General features: G+C 35.4%; 1 long non-coding RNA gene across 1 annotated transcript in view; it reads right to left on the bottom strand.

Annotated features, from left to right (window-relative positions):
- The window catches only part of LOC115292736, a 143,037-nt gene extending 126,992 nt beyond the window's left edge, over positions 1-16,045 (bottom strand). Inside the window, exons 1-3 of the long non-coding RNA XR_003909109.1 lie at positions 15,953-16,045; positions 9,763-9,817; positions 9,336-9,495 (exon numbers count right to left, since the gene is read on the bottom strand). This is a non-coding gene — a long non-coding RNA (uncharacterized LOC115292736). The remainder of the gene's footprint in view (positions 1-9,335; positions 9,496-9,762; positions 9,818-15,952) is intronic.
- Between the last annotated feature and the right edge of the window lie 5,466 nt (positions 16,046-21,511).

Here is a 21,511-nt window from a genome sequence, read left to right as displayed (position 1 = left end):
AGAGACAAACCAAAAAACAGATTTTGAACTATAGAGAACAAACTCATGGTTACCAGAGGGAGGTAGGTGGAGGGGAATGGATGAAACAAGGGAAGGGAATTAAGAGTACACTTATCATGATGAGCACTGAGTAATGTAAAGAATTGTTGAAACACTATATTGTACACCTGAAACTAATTAACACTATACATTTCTTATACTGGAATTAAAATTTAAAAAGTTAAAAAAAATTTTTTCTATATGGATGAGTTTGTTTTCGTCATATAAGGGATCTTGCATAGTGATCCTCTGGCCAACTTTGACACTTCTTTGCAGAGTCCTTACTGGGGTTCTTAGTCAAGTACTCACTGGCACATTCACCCACATATTCCCTTAAAATTAATAATTTAATGTGATCTTAGAGGATACATTAGAATTTCATAACTTCTAACTGGACTTCCTTTAAAAAGCTTATAAAAGTTTTAAAATTGTAATTCAAAACAAAATTAAAGAACACAAAGAGGCAAACAATTTTATTTCCTTAAAATTCATGTTCATAGTCTCCTACTTCAACTTCTGCAAAGGTAGAAACTGTTAACATCAGGATTAGATCCTTTACACGTGTGTGTGTGTGTGTGTGTGTGTGTGTGTGTATACATATATATATATATATTTCCCCACAAATCTAGAATCACATATTATATGTTATTTTATAATACAATTTTTTACTTCACTATTTATCCTGAATATATTTCCTATTCTATTATACCTTTCTTAAGAAATTATGGGGACACCTGGGCGGCTTAGTCAGTTAAGCATCTGACTTTTGATTTAGGCTAGGGTCATGATCTTGCAGTTCATGAGTTCAAGCCCCACATCAGGCTCCATGGTGACAGTGTAAAGCCTGCTTGGGATTCTCTCTCTCTCTCTGCCCCTCCCTCATTCTCTCACTCTCTCAAAATAAAATAAACTTAAAAAAATAAAAAAAATTATGTACTGTCTTAGAATATCATTAGTCATGATTGTAAAGAAGTCCAATGCTTGCAAGTATCATAATTTATTGAACTATCCCAATTATTGGATAATTTGGTTGTCTCTAACATAGTGGCTTTATTACCAATAACTTTTTTATTTGCTCACTCTAGTACTTATTTACTTTTTATATTAGTACAGAAAATTTTGAAAATTATTAGAAATAGCCAAATTTTAGTATTCTTCTAATCTTATATAGATATGCACCTTAATTTTGCTCACCCAAAACAATCACCCATAACTCATGTGACACAGCCCTTGTGGAGTCACTTATTCTCTCAGCACTCCACTCAACTTTCTGCCCACTTGCCAATGCCTCTTCTTCTACACTCCCTCTAAAAAATCTACCATATGTATTGCATTAAAAGGAAGGTATATTTAATTAGTAATAACTTAATGTTTTCCTTAAGTCTGATGTATGAGTCTGGAGCTTTCCAGAAGTCTATGAACTCTGAATTTCTGTGGGTACAGAGAATGCATGATGTATTAGCCTAAGTATAGGTAATGCTGTACTTGAGCCCCAATAAAACAACATATCAGTTCTGTGATCTTGGAAAAGTTACTTCTCTTTGAGCCTCAATTTCCTAATTTGGAAATGAAAATGCTTGGGAGCCAAATGAGTTCATAAATGAGAGAGTGTTTTGTAAAGTTTTATGTAGCCATAGTAGTCTTATTATTATCTTCAACAACTCATATGTATATAATACAGAAGAAAATATCAGACAAGGATCAAGATTTCTGTCTTCAAGTCTCATTTGTCATTCTCTACCCAGGTGATCTTAGGCACTTGATATCACTCCTTACACTTCAACATTCATAAAGTGAAAGCTGGACAACATTAGCATTTTTCAATGAGATATATCAGGGGCTCCCAAGAGATGGAAAAGTGCGGCATGGGGAACCTATAGCAGTCTTAATTTTAGCTAGCTTATTAGATATTGGACTTTTTGTAAGATTCTTAAAAGAAAATGTTCTAAAGCTAAAAACAGTAAAGTCTGAATATTTCTGAGTTAGATGATCTCAAGAAAACTTTCCTTCTGGAACATCTTATGGTTCTACAGTTTTCCAAATGATCTCCCCTCTCCAAATTCCTGCCCTCTCCACAAGGTTGTTTGAAGGAATATTTATGAAAAGACTCCCAGAGCTATAAGATGATTACAGAAACCAAGTGATATCACATCATACCTACATCTGTATTCTGCCAACTCATTGAATATTTTTTTATGTCTTATGTGAAAATATTATAGATCAGGGATAGCAAATTTTCATCATATGCCAATTCTAGGGGTTATGTAGACGATCTGTCTGCATTTGGGGTCCTTGGGAAAGAATGCTTGATCAATTATTAATTTCTGCAATAAGCATAGAAAGAACACAGGCACATGTACTGATTTTTTCATTCCTTTCAGAAGCAAGTATTGGTTTCCAGTATGGCTTGTATAGCTTGATTCTCATATATGCCTCCAAATTTCACATTTACATAAGGAATTCTATGCCCGTGGGGAATGCTAAATATCACAGATAAGATCTCTCATATGGCATGAAGGGAATTCTGTCCTAGTACAAAAAAAAAAGTTGTGTTAAAGATAACTTGTGTTAGTTGTGTAAGGGAACGTCCTTAACATGATAAAGCGCAACATCTTGGTGGTGAAAGGTTTAACCCTAAGGTCAGGAAGAAGGTGAGAACATCTGGTCTCACCACTTGCATTCAACCAATGTGAAAGCAAGATAAAGTTTCTGACAAAAAAACTTTTATACAGAATATGTAAATAATTTTTACAACTCAGTACCAAGAAGATAAACAGCCAATTAAAGAATGGGCTAAAGATCATAACCCAGATATTTTATCAAAGATATAGATGGCAAACAAGCACATGAAAATATGCTCAATATCATTATTCAGTAGTTAAATGCAAATAAAAACTGCAATGAGATACCTCTATGCATTCATCAGAATGGCTAAAATAAAAAAAGACTGGCTATGCAAAATGTTGGTGAAGATGCGGAGCAGCTGGAACTTTCATATGCTGCTGGTGAGAATGGTATAACACCTTCGACGACAGTTTGGCCATTTCTTAAAAAGTTAAACACATACCTACCATATGATTCAAATATTTCACCCAGTCCTAGGTATTTACCTAAGAAAAACAAAATCAAGTCTGACTCAAATCTTGTATCCAAAACTTGTATATGCTCATGGCTACTTTATTTTTAATAGCCCAAAACTAGAAATATCCCAAATGTCTATCATCACCAGCTGCACACTAGGTAAGTGAATAACAAATTGTAGTACATTCCAGAATGGAATATTTTTCATCAATAAAAGAGTAAAATATTGATATATGCAAAGGCAGATATAGATCTCAAAATAATTTTTTGAGATGAAAGAAGCCAAACAAAATATAGACAGTATGTATAAGAATTCTAGGAAATGCAAATTAAACTCTAATAATAGTTATATATATTATATATTGCATTGGGACAATATGGGTAGAGTGCAAGGAAGGGCAGCAAGGGAGGGCAGCAGGAAGGGATCACAAAAAGACATGATGAGTTATTGAGGGGTGAAGAATATGTACACTGTTTTGATTGTGGTGATGGGTTTATTAGTCTAAACATATGTAAAAACTAATAAAAATATAATCTTTAAATATATGCAATTTATTGTATGTCAATTAGGACTCAATAAGGTTGTAATAAAAATTAATTACCTGTGACCTTATTAGAGGTCAGACCATATAGTCTTCTACTTTTATTTCATTAAAAAGAAGTCTATGACTTGCTATGGATTGAGCAAGTTACTAACATCCTGGGATTCAATTTTTTCAATTTTAAGAAAGAGTTTCCTTCTACTATGACAAAACGTCCTTTTCATCATCTCTAACCTATGTTAGTTAGCCACATTCTAGAATATGGAGAAAATACTAAACTCTGATACTTAAATCTTGATGATAAAAGAAAATTTTCTGGGATAAGGTTAGAGTGGCAGCATTACATATTCAACATCCAGACTATGACTTAGGCTTTTGTTCCACTAGCTGCTGTGGATTCTTCTAGTGATTTCTCAGTTTGTGAGGCATCTGTGAAAGATTATGTCCCAACCTAGGCCAACTCAGTCTCAGGATGACAAATCAATTGACAGGAGGATTCGAATGAATCTGGGGATTTGGGGTCACTTGAGATTTCCCTTTAGGACTCATTCAATTAGTATAAATTTATAGCATCCATGAAATTGACATTGATGTAAGCTGAAAAACCTAAATGCTTTAAAATTCTGTTCCAAAAATCCTTCTCAGTGCTTGCTTCAGCAGCACATATACCAAAAATCCTTCTCAAATGTTTACAGACAATGCTCTCTGGAATCATAAGAATGGAAAGGAATGTGAATAATTTTACCAAAGTTAATCTTCTTTCTCCAAATAATAATTTTAAAGTCAAACAAACAAATAATGCTACCATTCACTGAATGCTTACTTGGTTCCAGGCATTGTCCTTAATATTTTGCATATGTTATATTATTTAATCATCAAAGCTATTCAAGATGATGATGATTAGCTCAGAGCCTGGAGCTTGCTTCCAATTTTGTGTGTCCCTCTCTCTCTGCCACTCCCCTGCTCATGATCTGTCTCTCTGTCTCTCAGAATAAATAAATGTTAAAAAAATTTTAAAAAGAAAAGGGGCACCTGGGTGGCAAGGTTGGTTGAGCGTCCAACTTCGGCTCAGGTCCTGATCTCACAGTTCGTGGTTAGAGCCCTATGTCGGGCTCTGTGCTGATAAGCTCAGAGCCTGGAGCCTGCTTCCGATTCTTTGGGTCCCTCTCTCTCTGCCCCTCCACTGCTGATGATCTGTCTCTCTGTCTCTCAAAAATAAATAAATGTTAAAAAAAATTTTTAAAAAGATGATGATGATGATTATTATTTTTAAGTTTAGTTTTTTAGACAGAGAGAGGGAGAGAGTCTGCAGCAGGGGAAGGGAGAGAGAGAGAGAGAGAGGGAGAGAGAGAGAGAGAGAGAGAGAGAGAGAGAGAGGAGAGAGAGAGAGGCAGAGAGAGAGAGAGAGAGAGAGAGAGAATCCCAACCTGTCAGTGCAGATCCAGAGGCAGGGCTTGATCCCACAGACCATGAGATCACAACTTAAGCCAAAATCAAGAGTTGGATGCTTAACTGAGCTATCTGGGTGCCCAGAGATTATTATTTACTTTTTTACAAACCACAACAATAACAAAAATAAAATCTGAGCCATGACACTACTGAGATACATGCCTGGCATCACACTGCTAGTGAAGCACCAGGCATGAACTAGTGTCCTCACCATGGTATTTACAAACCATGATTTGAACCTGAGTTATGGCTTTCAGATTCTGTCCCACTCCATGTCCCAGTGTCAGCACACACACAGGAATGACATAAAAAATATGATGTAATCAGATGACAAAGAAAACGTTTGAATTGATAATATCATTTTCTAAAAAAGTTTTTTTTTATAAAAGTAATTTTTATAGGTCTGGTATTTATCATTTATATGTATATCCCAAATGTCAACCAAATTAATACTTTTATTAAAATATTTTTAATGTTTATGTATTTTTGAGAGAGGGAGACAGAACAGAGGAGGGCAGAAAGAGAGGGAGACACAGAATCTGAAGCAGGCTCTAGGTTTTGAGTTGTCAGCACAGAGCCGGATGTAGGGCTTGAACTCATGAACTGCGAGATCATGACCTGAACCAAAGTCAGACACTTAATCAACTGAACCACCCAGGCAACCCAACACCATTTTCATTAAAATTAACATAAAATTGATTCAACCCTTTTATCCCTTCAGAAAGTAGGAAACCCACGCTCTTTCCCCACTACCCTATCTTTGGAAAGATGTTTAAACTGGTGTTTTCATGTACACCAACAAGTATTATCTTCTATTCTTGCTGAACTCTGAGGCTTACTGTTATCTCATCCCCAGTGATTACTTTGTATGTTCTGTCTTATATAAAACAGGAAGGGGCAAAGACTTTTCCTTGTTTTCATCAAAATCCTGTTAATTATTTGTGTAGATGACTTCTCTGAAGTTTTAAGGCAAGGAAAGACATAGTTACAGCACAAAGTTTCATAGAAAACATTTTAAAATTGAATATTAGACAATCCCTTTCTTAAAACCCCTTCAATAGGTCTGCTATAAGAAGTTATCCATCAACTAGCTCTCTTCAGGCTCCAGTCTTTTGCCACATGATTTGGACACTTTCCCTGTCTGATTAATCCCTCTTTCACTTTTCTTGTCCTCATTGACACTCCCAAATTTGTGATAACTTTCCTTGCTGAACACTTGGCTGATACTTCCACATATTTCCTTTCAGACTGTAATCCTCAGTCCTCATCTTCCACACCATAGGCAGTATTCTTTTCAAAACCATTTGTCTCCCTAAGGGGAATTCAGATGCCATCCACTAATATACACTTTAAAAAAAAAATCTCATTTCATATTTAACATACTAATACCTTGTTAATTTTGAAGTTACTTAACACAAACAAGAAAGTCAGCATAGATGGCTCCTGGGAAGTCAAAGTTACTCTCTCAGGCAATTTATTCATAAAAATAAAATTATATGAGAAGTAGCAGTAATGATCAAAATGATAATAAAAACATTCAAAGAGTTTGTCTTAAATGGAAAACAACAACAACAACAAAACTTAAAAGCCAAAGTTCCTTTAGTAAAAATGCATATTTCCATTAAAAAAAAAAACTAAGCTAGAATAAAGAACTATAAGATGTGCCCCTGGATATAGCATGCTCTCAGATATGATAATACATCAATGGGTTAATTTATCATGTGATGAAAGCTTAGAAAATAGCAGTCATGATTAAAAAAAATAAGATGCATATGAAGATAAGCCAAGTTTGCTGCACAATGTAATAGGGAAAAAAAGGGGGGGAGGACTAAGACATTAGTGTAGGATAAAAGAAAAAAACAAAAAGCATTCCACCATTGGAGTATTAGAGCCTAGAATTCTTTTTTAAACTAGAGGCAGCATGAAGTTTTTAATTCAAATCTTTGAAATTCTCTGCTAGTTTTAAATTGAACATTACAAGCTAGAAATTAGCAACTACATGATGTAAATTTTGTAAAAAAAAATCTGGTTGAAAGATTTATATATTTGACCACACATTTGAATAAATGTAAATAAGCATTAATTATTGACTGCCTGGTCCATACAGCAAGTCTTCAAGAAGATGCTATTGATCTAGACTTTAAAATATGAATAACATTTACTAAGTTTAGAGCCATGGGCATTCCAGGAGGAGGAGCACATAAGCAAAGACACAAATGTGTCAACTTTCATCCCATCAGAAGTACATGAGATCATCATGAATGGGTAGAATATAGCCCCTATAATGAAAAGCCAAGGAGTCACTACTCCAATGAAACAAGTAATAGAAAAATTCATTTAAGTTAAAATAAGTACTTCTTATGAGTTCAGGTAGAGTGGATAAAAAGTTCTGAATTTTCTTTTTTCTTTTTTTTTTTTTTGAGGGTGCTAGAGGGGCTTGGGAAGAGGATTCAATATTGAGGCAATTTACTAACAAAGATATGTACAAACAAATTGAAAAGAATTTGCAGGTCCATCCTGTGATATGACTAATACTATTGTCCAATAAAAAATTCAGAACACATTCTTCTCTATTTATATTAGTATTTATTATTTCTCTGACATATGCATATGTGTCACTGGTCAAGTAACTCCAAATACTTGGACCATCTAGACTTAGTATACAAGGAAATAAGTAATATCTTCATGTAGTCTAGCGTCCATTCCAACAAATAATGCATTCACCATATCTCCTAAATCTCAGCCTCCCTTTTATTCTCCTTCAATTTAAAAGACCTTGTTTAGCAAGACTCTGAAGCTAGAAGAAGTCCAAGGACTTTTACTCCTAGCAACTCACCTTTCTGCTCATAATTCCCCTTATTTTAAGTAATACGCTAAAGTTTCAATATTGATGTTTTCAAAATAATCATTTTCTACAAATGATGTAGCCACTGTGCCCACAATATTAGCAATTCATTATGTTTCATTTAGATCTCATGAGTGCTTTACATCGTCTTAACAAGACACAAAATATATTCTGAAAGTATTGGATTCTACCTTTTGATATTTTAAGAGTGCATTCCTTTCTCTCATGAATTCAAATGCTGTACTTTCTGGGCTTAACCTCTATCTCAAACTGTCAAGATGATAACCATCTGTTTGATTGGTAATTGTTCTTTTTATTATGTTTGACACACTTTTAATTGTTTCTATTGATTTCTTTTTTCTAGCAACTGTATGTGGTGATCAGAATATTTAATATGTAACTTTCCTGCTTTGTCTTCAAGGAGATGGTGTAACTCGTGTTCAAATATGTATTTTAAAAAACCATTATTAAGACAGTATTATGAACTTTTGTACATGAAAAACGTATAAAGTTTTAGTAAGTTGGCTCTTGCTGCCATAAAGAAACTTTAACAATAAGATTTAAAATAGTAATCTAAGAAACACACACATAAATAAAAACAACTGAGCAAGCAATATGGAAAAATAAAAATGTGATGACCAGCAAAAGTTTCCATGGTAAGTTCAGAAAATTAGAGACCTGTTTGCGGAATTAAAAAAAAACTTCAAAGGCAATTATATTTTCTACTTTGATTGTTCCATCCATCACTCTTGTCTTTTCCCTCTTTCTTAGCCAGGAAAAGAATAGCAGTGGAAATTCTGCAGAGATTCTTACATGTTGTGAAAATTGCCCAATCAGTTTTTTAGAAGCTGTAGAATCCCACTCACTATCAGATCACAATAGGATTTGGAAGCAGATTTCTATAAATTTTGTCTAGTTGCCAATTATGGCAAAATAAACAGGACAATTTTCTGTCCTTCTCAACTGTACATCTAACCTTTTATACCAGAAAAATGTGTCCTATACTAGGCTCTTTTCTAGAACCTTTTGCATTTTCCTGAAACCTAATAATGTTCTTTCCCCTCCCACCATAACACCCTATTGCTGTGTGACTGTCTCTTTTAATTCCCCAATATAGCTGTGCCAAGAGGACTTTTCATGGAGGAAGTACATGGGGTACTCTCAAACAACCAACTTTCCTACAGACTGACTTTCTCCTCTGATTTTTGCACCCAGATGCCCAAAGCACCCACCTGAGCACACATATCCTATATCTTCACATGAGAGAGATAAATGAACTCTTTAGAAAGCAATATGAATTTTAAGATTGAAACTGAGAAAGAAAATCAAACTCCTCAATCTTTTTTACAGGACTAAAAGAAAATTGTATGTATGCTTACCTCCTGGCAGTCAGCAATGTCTTCTCTCTCTGTGCCAATGAAATTAATGCCAAAGCTTGGGTGAACTGTGCCTGACTTCAAAACACCAACTCTTCTGCTGTTGCCTGACAGCATCACCATTCAAAGATTCTTCTGGCTTTGTGCGGTGGACATTAAAGTCCTATAAAAATGGTTGAATAGTTTTATTTTTTGAAGGTTGGATAAATCTAATGATAGTATGTTCTCATATTGCATGCATGTAAAACTGAAGTGGGACATGATTGAGAAGAGCACGTTCTGCCCATTTACCCTTTGTATTACATACCAGGTGCAGATATCTCAGGATGAGGGAGTCTACATCTTAGGTCATTTTGGATGTTTAAGTAAGCCCTGAGTGATCATGAAGGTTGGATGAGTCAACCAGAATTTCAGAATTGGCCGGACTTACTTTGGAGCTAGGATCGCAGCTGGCAACTGGGCAGTGATTCAGGAGATAGCTGCTGCTAAGAGGAAAAAAAAATAAAGTATGAGACTTACATGCCTTTAATCAGCTTCTAACCTCTTTAAAAACATCTTTCATCCCTTGTGGTGGCTTCTTCTCCCATTCAAAGGGTTTCTGGATATTAATTTTAATCTAACTTCATCAGGACACAAATGTGGGGAGAATAAAAGGGCAAAGCAGATGAGTAGCAGAGGGATTTTATCTGGACCTCAATCATTCACTGGTGCCTCTAGCTGAAATACCAGAAAAATGAAAGTGACAGAAATAGCTAAAAGCATATTTAAGAAAAGATGTTGGAATGCTCAAGTCTAAAGACAGTTAGTAGAAGAAGGAGAAACACAGAAATTAGTAAATGTAGTCTAAGAAGGAGAAGTTGGTAGAAGAAGAGGGAAAGGAGAGGGGAGAGAAACATGGAGAGAGAAGGGGAGAAAAACATGGGGAAATGGTATGGATTGAATTATTTGATTAGAGCTCGGTCCTCAGTGTAAGCTCAGTTTTGCTGTCATAAAGTGACCCCAACATCTCAGGAGGATACAATAACATTTCTTTTGCTTATGCTACATGTCTATCACAGATTAACTGCCAATGACAGTTCTGTCTTCACGTAGGACTGACTGACAGAGAGGCCTTCATGGAGGTTTCAGAGGGGACACAGCATGACAAAATTACAAAACAAAAGCTCACAAGGAAACATTGCACCTCTGTTTATATTTCATTTGTCAAAGCAAGTCATATGGCCAAATGTGATGTCAATAAAGTGGGAATGTATATTTTGAACAATATATAATTATCTAACAGTCTGTAACTAAAAATGCTTTGATGTTCATAACAAGTAAAGATAGATGCTACTCCCCCTTCTTGGGTGGTATTGGTTGAGGCATTTTGTAGAATGTCTTACAGTTTAGGTTTTTCTGATGTTTTTCTCATAAAGAGACTGGAGTTATGGGTTTTTTGGGGGAGGAAGATCACAGAGGAAAAGTGTCATTCTTATCACATGAAATCAAGGGTATATGTTATCAACATGACTCATCATTGTTGATGTTGACCTTGGGGGGGAAGGGAATGTTCATCAGATTTTTCCACTATAAAGTCCTCTGTTTTTCCTCTTTTCTGCATGTACTCTTGGGTGGAAAAAGAACCATCAGAAGGGAAACCACTATGCACAGGAATGGAGGTTGATGTTCCACCTCCTTGAAGGTCTTTCCACCTCTTCACAGATGGGGGTTCTGAGGTTTAAAGAGTTTAAGACCAAGTTGACATGGTTGTTAAGTGGTATCAAGATTGAAACCCACATTTGTCTGACTTATAAAACTATTCTTTATTCAGTACTACACAAAAAGAAGCATAATAGGAAAATGGTTAGAAAAATAGAAGAACATATCTATGAGTTGTTTCAAGGTTTTCAATGTTGGAAGAAAGGGCCCCTTGATACTAAAGACATTCAGATAACAATTCCCTAGCTTGCTAACCACTAGCACTGGGACTGGAGAATTATGTTCCTTGAGGTCTATAACACTATCCTGTTATTGTGCTGACATGGCCTACTAATAATATGTCTTTCTATAAATATACCCTGACTCCATTCCAATCACTAAGCCACTTTTTGAAAGGGAAACCAAGTCCTTGGAGCATTGTGTGTTGGTGGGCAGGGGGCAGGGGATAAAAGTGATTTTATCTTCACTTCTTATGGCCAGGAGATGACTTCCAAGCTTCTAAATTTTTTTCTTAACAGAATTATAATGCTAGATCTGCTTAATAAAGAGAAGGCATGTTTCTGTCACAGAATTCGTTTTTGGACAAATGAAAAACTGTCACTGAGGCTGAGAAGCAGAGCAATAGGATATCAGAGGTGGGTGAAAATTCTCGTGAGGTTTTTCCTTTTTATCATAGAGATATGATTTAATGTTGACATTTTAATTTATGGGTCAGGTTCTATACCAAGTTTCTTTTGAAGTGTCATCGACAATGCAGTTCAAAGACAGAAACGATCATGCAATAGTACTGAATTGTGTTTTCTGAACTAGGATCAAATCCCTCTCACAAAAACAAACAAACAAAAAAAAAACTTAGTTACAGAGACTGTATACAGATAAAACAGAGTTTGGGGACATTCTATACATTTTATATGATGAAAAGTCTTCTTACCAGTTTTCATAAATAGAATAGAGAGTACTTGGTGCCTGAGTCACATGTGCATATCATATATTGAAGTGTAATCATACGGTACCTTTGTATATGATTAGCTGAAATATTCTAATGTGCTATAATTTCTAAGGAGACTGAGCTCCTGGCTAACAATAAGGAAGTCAAGTAATTTACCCTATTTATTTTTTTAATGTTTATTTATTTTTGGGAGAGAGAAAGAGAGAGAGAGAGGTAGAAACAGAATCTGAACCAGGCTCCAGCCTCTGTGTTGTCAGCACAAAGCCCGATGAGGGGCTTGACCTCACAAACCATGAGACCATGACCTGAGCTGAAGTCTGACGCTTAGCCAACTGAGCCAGCCAGGCACCCCTTCCTCTGTTCTTATACTATAGAGACATTCATACTTTCAGAAATAATTTTCATCTTGAATTCCCAAGATTATCTGAACTTTCTGAGATTGTTATGGAATCCTATACAAGTATTGAGCTTTTAGGGTAGGGACTGTTTTATTTATTACTGTGTCCCAGCATTTGGTACATTCTAGAATACTATATATACTTAATAAATGTTTGATAAATGAATATTGAATACATGTTTTCAAGAGAAAGCATTGTGTAAATTTAAGATAGTCATAAAATATACAACTACATCTGAAATGAAAGGCTGGGTCTAAAGTCTAGGATCATTAATTTCCCTCAGATCAGAATAAAACTTATTTTTATGAGATTGAAGTGGTGCAGGGTGAGATGCTCCAAAGTATGCCATTTTGGCATAAAGATTACTTCAAGTTAAAAGTAATAAATACTCAACAGATGCAGGAAAAGCTCTCTACCTCCCCCATAACTGCCTAAATTTACATTGAAAAGCAGAGCCTGCAACAGGAAGACAGCTAGTAACACAGACTCCCCCTTACTTAAAGAACCTATCTGCATAGGTTTTTCCAAACAACTCCTTGCACCCTCTTGCTAATGAGCTTTTCCCCCTTTGTGTCCTCAGACCCTCCCCCTTTCTTTAGTTCAAGTAAGTTTCCTGTTGCCTCAATGTCTTTGGAATCTCTTGTCTGTGTGGATTCCCCATACACACGCTATTAAATTGGATTGTCTCCTGTCAATCTGTCTCATGTCAAATTAATTCTAAGTCTAGCAAGAAGAACCACAGGGCAAAGGAAGGTCTTTCTCCCAGACAAGACCATGTATAAAAAAGTCTGTATTGCATAACTTGTAATGATAGCATGTTTTCTTCCAAATATCCTGACCAAAGGTGAATACTGATGACTGATTTTTATGCTATGTGTAAAGGAAGTTACTAAATTTGTAGACCATTAGGCTGCTATTTATCTAAAAAGAAACTAATTTTTCTTTTGATAAGTAAATAAGATTATATTTTCTTTATACTAAATGACAAAATTGAATAAAACTAATAGTTAATGCCAGTGAGAGACTTATTCTACTGCTGGTGTGAGAGTATTTTTAAAAAATGTTTACTTATTTTTGAGAGAGAGAGACAGAGCATGCGCAGGGAAGGGGCAGAGAGAGAGAGGGAGACAGAATCTGAAGCAGGCTCCAAGCTCTGAGCTGTCAGCACAGAGCCCGACATGGGGCTCAAACTTAGGAACTCCGAGATCATGACCTGAGCAAAAGTCTGATGCTTAACTTACTGAGCCCCCAAGTGTCCCTGGTGCAAGAGTGTTTTGATAAAGCTTTTCTGGAAAATAGTTTGGAACATACAAGTTAGCTTAAAGAATTCATACCCTTGTTTTTTTAAACAAAGTATTTCTACTTCTAGATATTTATCTAAAATAAATCATCAGAGATTTTGTCACACATTAACATCTGAAGATATAAAGATATTTGTTTCATAACAGTAATGACAAGTTTGAATAAAACATAAATGGTTAATAATATAGGATTGCCTAAATGAGTTAGGAAATATTCATTCCATAGCAACCCCTCCAAATGAAGTATCTATACATGCAGAAGGGAGGGTGTTGAATCCTAGTTATTCCACTTTCAAGTTCTATGACCTTGAACAAGTGCCATTTAATTTAACTTAATTGTGTTCTAATCAAAGTTACACATGATTATAATTTTGAGAATCAAATTGTGCAGCCTAATTACAGAAAAATAGAACCTTATCTTTTTCCAATTTTTGTTCCTTTGAGGTAGGCACTTTCAGCTCTTTTAACTGATCTTTTTGGATATTTGCCTCCATACTTCCACCACTTTAAAAGCAAAGAAAGAAAAAAACAAGCCTAATTTTTCAGATTAAGGCATTATCTATTGACTTCCTACTACAGAAACATAATTTAGCTCTCCTGCACTGTCTCTATCTCCAGCATACACATATACACCCTTACTCTTTACCTTTTTTTCCCAGTAGAGTTTTATCATAATTTTGATTACATCATTACAGTATATATAGTATTATGACCACATAAACATAGCCTTAATAAGTCATGTTGGGTATTAGTACTTTCACATTTTTTATTTGAGAGAGACTCTTAAGTAGGCTCCACACTCAGCCTGGTGCCTGGTATGGAGCTCCATCCCAGGACCCTGGGATCATGACCTGAGCTGAAATCAAGAGTCCCAAGCTCAATTGACTGAGCCATGCAGACACTCCTAATTTCACTTTTCTTTTTTTTTTAATTATTATTTTTTAACACTTACTATTGAGAGACAGAAATAGAGCATGAGCATGGGAGGTGCAGAGAGAGGGGGAGACACAGAATCTGAGGCAGGTTCCAGGCTCTGAGTTGTCAGCTCAAAGCCCAAAGGAGGGCTCAAACACCCAAAGTGAAGTCATACACTTAACTGACTGAGCCACCCAGATGCCCCTAATTTCACTTTTCTAAACAAGTTTTGGCTTTTCTAATTGTTTTTAATTTTTTTCTCTTTGGGTTGTTGTTATTTATTCTCAACTTCCTATGTAATTGTAATTCTTTCATTCACAAACATATCCTCATTTATGCAAATTTCTTTTCAATACACACATATACATTAAGCGTCAATTTCATTTTCCTAAAGAAAGTCTTCCTGAAGCCTTCTGACTTCCCACATCTGGACTAGCTAAAGTTTAGCTGTTGTTTTGGGACTTCCTTTCACCACAAACCTAAAAATTCTCTTTCCATCTTTTGTATGAGATTTCCTTTTATCTTGTATTCCATGTCTTCCTCTCTTCTTTTTTTCTTTGTTTTGTCAGAGCACAGATCCCTGAGAAGTTGCTCATTAAAGGTAAAATTTTTAAGACTGTGCCTGTCTGAAATTAAAAAAAATTTCACTCATATTTAACTAATAGTTGGCTAGGAATATAATAGTAGACAAGAAATCACATACCCTCAGAATTATGAAGGCCTTGATATATTGCCTTCTAGCTTCTAGGGTTGCAAATAAGCGACTCATTAACAACGGCTAACATTTTATCAGCACTGACTGTGTCAGTCACACTTTTGTACATATTGATGTTGTGACACTTCACGAACTTTTAATTTTTGCTATTATTTTTTTATATTTTGCATTCAGTCCTGAAATTTCACAGTGCTATGTCTTGTGGTGGGTCTTTTCTCATTCATTATCATGAGCACACAGTGAGCCACTTCAATCTGGAAATGCTGTGCTTCAGTTCTGGAGAATGTTCTTGAATTATTTCTGTATTAGTTTCCTTCCTTCCATTGTCTCTGTTTCTAGATTGCATGGACTGGTCCCCTTAATTTTCCTGTACTCTGCCTCTTCTATTTTCTATAGCTTATCTTTTTGCTTTACTTTGTGTAAGATTCCTCCAACTTTATCTTCCATTTTTTATAAATTTCTGTATTATATATTAATAGCCAAGAATCTTCCTTGTGTTCTCTGAATGTATATCTTTAAAGCATCCGAGTTTATTTTTCACTCATCTATTATCTCATAATATTCATATTAATATCAATCAGAATATTTTGAGTTTTTAAAAAAGTTTCATCCAAGTTGCCGTTCTTATTTTCACTTGTATTTACCTGTGTAGTATGTGGTGACCTTAGACTATTTATTTGTATTAGAAATGTAACCAGAAGCTTTGTCCAAGTTGGGTGGAGCTGGTTGGCTAGACATCTGTGTAGTAAAATGGCTGGGCTGTTTCATTAGGGAATTTTTGACGTCGGTATCTTTCGGTTTTTCTCTTGGGCTAAGCTGATTCCTAAGAGATAAGCATTCCTGCCGAAACAGCAAGAGTCTGGCTGCCAGCACTCTGGAAAGCAAGTAGGTGAAGAGAGCCTGGATGTACACATAGAACTCATCTTCCCTTCTTGTAACACAGCACACATCTTCAATGTAGTGGTGTCTTCCATTTGAGGGACCCTCTGTCTTACATCTTCCCTGGACTAAACATTCAGGGAGGGGTTAGGGGAGAAGGAGGAGGAGCAGGTATCTCCATGTATGGAGCAGGATTCCAGATCAGTAGCTTGAAATGCTGCTTCAACATCACCACCAATTTCGCCAGTTTTTAGCCACATCTTCTCTTCTTGTCATCTCTCCTGAATCTGAGGGTCAATTACAAAAGGCAAAATAAACTGCTTTGCAAATTTTCTCACTGCCAGTCAGGATTCATCTTTCTTGAATTTATGCAATAAACTACACTTGTCCATCTGCCTTTTACTGCCCTTGCACTCTTAGTCATGGTATGTATTAGCATTTTCAAGAAACCCTCCTTTTGTCATTTTAATAGGGTTTGAGGAGGTGACAAAGGCAAAAAATGTGTGCGCATGTGTGTGTGAATGTGTGTGTTGGGGGAAAGGACAGTAAACCTGACATTCCTAAATAGTACTTTCTGCTTAAGTGTTTTAAACTTCAGTTTTCTCATGTGAAAATTAAGACAATTATACCTCTTAAGATTGATAAGAATATTAAAAGGCATTAAATGAGAGAAGTGAACATAAAACACTTGGATGAATGTCTTTCACATAGTAAGTTGGTCATTATTACTACACATTGACATGGCATCTTAAGAATAGACACTCTATGTTAAAAATTAAAGCTTATTTAAATTAAAATTTGTTTAGAGGAAAAACAGAGTAGGGTTTGGGGATCCATTTCAAAGAAAGGTAACAAATCTCTCTGCAAGTGGAGATACCTCTAGCTGCTATTCTTCCTGTCCCCGCTTCCCCCTGGACAGAAGAATATTCATTTTTTCTAGCTCCTTCTCGTCTCTGGGTATCTTCTCTATTATCTTGTTTCTCTCTACAGACAAGCTTTCTTCACTTACTTAATGTGCTTACAGCTGAAAATGTCTTCAAACTCCAGCACAGACCCTTCTCTGTCTGACTCCTTCAGTTCCTCAATTCTATTTTCTCAGGCAGTATTGGCAGATTGGCCCTACTTAGCAAAGAGTTCATTCTTGTTCAGTTAGCCTGAAGTTGGGACCATGAGGTCGTACTGCTATTCCTTGCAGGCTATGAGATGAGGGTCCCATAAAGTAATGGGTACCTGAGATATTGCAATTTATAAGAAAAGTATATACTTGGTCATTGAGATGACCAAAATATATTTCTCATATGTGTTTTCTGTTTCTCCATGGTTCCTGACTTATGGCTCCCAAAACTCTTAGAATTTCCTAAGTGTTGAGTGTGATAAAGGTGTCTTGTGTCATGTTTATAGGGTGACGTTGGGATAGAAGTTTTAAGGATAGAAGCTTGTTGCCAGAAACCAACCAAGTGATCTGGAACTTCCAGTCTCCACTCCCAGACTTTCTAGGAGAAATGACAGGCTGGAGGTTGAATTGTCCATGGCCACTGATTTTATCAATCATAGCTATATAATGAAGCCTCTGTAAAAACTCAGAAAGCTTCTGGGTGGTGAGCATGTGGAGACTGGGGGGAATGGTGCACCTGGTGAGGGCATGGAAGCTCCATGCTGTGCCCATGTACCACACCTTGCCCTATGTATCTTTTCCATCTGGCTGCTCCTGAGTTCCATACTTTTATAATACATTGGTGATTTAGTAAGTAAAAGACTTCTGAGGTCTGTGAGCCACTCTAACAAATTAATCAAACCTGAGGAGGGGTAGTGAGAACCTCTGATTCATAGCCAGTCAGTCAGAAGTACAGGAACAATATGGGCTTGTTTTTGGCTTCTGAAATGGGGAGAGAGGGCAGTTTTGTAGGATGGAGTGCTTAACCTGTGTAATCTGATGCTATCTCTGGACAGATAGTGTCAGAATTGAGTGGAATGGAGTTAAGTTCTTGGATATCTTGCTAGTGTCTGAGCATTGCCTGTTGAAGGTGTAGGAAACGCCTTCCTCCAAACACTAGACAGTTGGATCCCAGAACAACAAAAGAGTACCTCCAGGGCTACGAGGTGCTTCTCACAATATAACCGTAAGGAAAAAGGAGAAGAATTTAAAATGGTGCATGTGGAACATTACAAATTTAGTATGTATATATGTATATATATGTATATATATATATGCTAAATCCTAAATACTAATATACACACACTCTGAGGTTGTTGAAAAAGTTAAATGAGAAAATGCCTGTAAAGTATTTAGCATAATTTGTGACACATAATAAATTTAATAAATGTTTTGTTATCATATTTAAATACCCAGAAAGAGTGATGGACAGAAATTCACCAAGACAGTAATTGTAATTTTTTCTCAGGAAGTGTAGATATAGATAATTTTTATTTTCTTATTTACCCATCTTTCCAGTTTAAAACAATGAACATGTATTTCTTACATAATCAGAAAAACAATTTTATAAACCTACTAATATAAAAAAACAGAAATGGATATATGAAAGTATAGAAGTTGTCTTTAATTTTATCACCCAACTACTGGATCACTTACTTATTTGACAGCTTGAAATAGTTTTCTAAAATAAGTCTTGGAAAAACTTTGTCTAAAATCTTTGTACTAAAATTAGATATTTTTAGATATGACAGAGTCAATATATTAACACATATAATGAATCATTGTTATCCTTTTTCTGTTACTCACCTACTCACTATTGTCCTGAATATTACGTTCCTTTTCCACGACAACCTACCTTGTTTATCTGATTCTAGAGTATAATTGCAAACTTACATTCTCAGAAAGGTAGATCAAATGTCATCTATTTCAAAATCAGACATTTTCCAACAAAAAAGTGCAGGCTAAGAAATTTTCCCTTTTGTTGGTAATAAAACTAATAATAAGCAATGGTATCAGATATAAAACCATAGTTTTAGTTTGATACCCTTTCTGTTGCAAACCTCTCCTACTTCCCTGTGTTGTGTTCATCATAAATTTCCAGGTAATCACCTACTTTGCCATATTAGATTACTTTTTGAAATGTCTATTAAGGCACAGGTAATCTCTGTGGCCAGCAGATTGTAAAGGTTGATTCTCAATTTCAAGACTCATTACCAAGCAGGTAACCACAGCATTTTAAATGAGAAAAGGAAATGTCAGCCTATACTATTCAAGTTATATCTACCTACACAGATGTGTTTCTTTTGGGGAAAACAAAACACAGTAACAACAAAAATTCCCACATTGCAGCAAAGTGCTTTGCTTTCATAAAATTGACACTCTGACTCCTAACTCATGTTTCCTTTTGTGCTGGGCCTTCCAGGAAGCTCAGAACTAAATATGAGTAATCAAATCCCTAGTGAGGTACTTTTGGCATTTAGTGTTTTTGTAATAACATGGCCTCCCACCTTCATGATTTTTCCCATCTTCATTTTCCCTTTTCCTTGACCATATCATTTTTCTGACATTGTTTCACAAAAAAAAAATTCAACTATTTTTCGGAATAAGGCATTATATAAACAAACAAGTGAAACAATTTTCATATGCTTTTTTCAATGTACCTGCTGGTATAGATATATAAATTTTAAAAATCTTATTACATTTTGTAAGTAACATGTGTATTTTCATGCCTTACTCAATGTTCTCTGTAGAATGGCTCTATATTACTTACTGTGAGGTTATGAAAGAAAATGAATAATCTTAAGACTTAAAGTTCTTTAGCTGTACAAATTAGCATTGCTGTTGAATCTCCACTCAGTTCAACTTTATCCATGTGACATATATCTTTTTGTAGTTTTTGAAAGATATTTATATACATGTAGAATTATATACATTTATGTACATGTAGAATATATATGAAGTTATACAAATAAGATAGAGAGGCATATTAGATATACATACATACCCCCTCAAAGATGATTTCAACTTATCTAGAATAGGAATTATATAATATTTATTTATGCATGTATCTCACAGAAAAAGTAATGAGGTATCCAGAAAAACTTCTGGATGGTAGTGGATGCTCAGATTAAATCACCTACTAAGTGTTTTGTTACCCATATGTTCTCTGAATAGAGACTCATTAACAATTGCCATGTTTACTTATGTCAGTAAATCATAGTAGATAGGTATGTTACATGTCATTTTATTCAATTATAATTATCTGCGATATTAAGTTATAAGAAAATTAAAGCTTTAATTCCAGGTAATGTGTAATTTTATAGCTATTAGTCTTAAGAAAAGTGATTTTTTTAATGTTTATTTATTCATTTTTAATGTATTCATTTTGAGAGAGAGAGAGGAGTGAGAGCAGGGCAGGCAGAGCATAGCAAGAAAGAGAGGGGGAAGAGAAAGGGAGAATCCCAAGCAGACTCCCCACTGTCAGAGCAGAGCCCAACTCGGGGCTCAATCCTGTGAATTGTGAGATCATGACCTGAGCCAAAATCAAGAACTTGCAAAAGTCAAGATGCTTAACTGACTGAGCCACCCAGGTGCCCTGAAAACTGATTGGTTTATATATGTAATTTCACCATTGGCATATTTGTATGGTACAACATAATAAAAATTGTGACTCTTATGTAACCTGTAGGATATAGACCTCATCCTGTTCTATCCCTTACTAATACTAAACACAGATATCCAAGGAAATAGAGGTTTAAATATCCACTTATCATATATAAAATATTCTATAGTTCCACCAGCCTAAAAGTATTTTCACATACATTATTTTGTTGAATCCTCAAAGTAGTCCTATTAGCTATATAAGCAAAATAGTGCAGACCTGACTTCAAACGTGTGGAATCTGAATGCCAGAGAGATCATGTGACCGGTAGCCACCGAGTAAGTAGTTAAGTGATAATTCCAGGACTGGAAAGCAGCTCTCTTCGCTCTAGGTCCAGGATGTTTCTATTGCAAACCATTGCAGCTTGTGAGCTTCTAAAAATCAATACCACTTTCTCCTCAGACTGATACAGAGCTTCTTATGAAACTGACCTCATCCTGTTCTATTCTTTATTAATACTAAACACAGATAACTAAGGAAATAGAGAGAGGTTTACATATCCACCTATTATTACCAATGTTCCCATACTGCATTTATATTGGGAGAAGACTAACGATTTTTGTAAATGTTAAGGCTTGGACTTTCTTGGAGTTTTCTAGGCTTGTATATTTAAAACTTGTACAGATAATCTCAATTTGCATTCAGGGAAACTTTTCAGAAAATTTCCTTTACACGTCTAAACATCACCTAATGCAGTAAGTATAGTTTTGTACATGAGTTCAAATAACA

This window comes from Suricata suricatta, chromosome 5 (assembly GCF_006229205.1).
Source record: "Suricata suricatta isolate VVHF042 chromosome 5, meerkat_22Aug2017_6uvM2_HiC, whole genome shotgun sequence".
NCBI lineage: Eukaryota > Metazoa > Chordata > Mammalia > Carnivora > Herpestidae > Suricata > Suricata suricatta.
The sequence above is the reverse complement of the archived record's forward strand: the minus strand, read 5'-3'. Positions and strand labels throughout refer to the sequence as shown.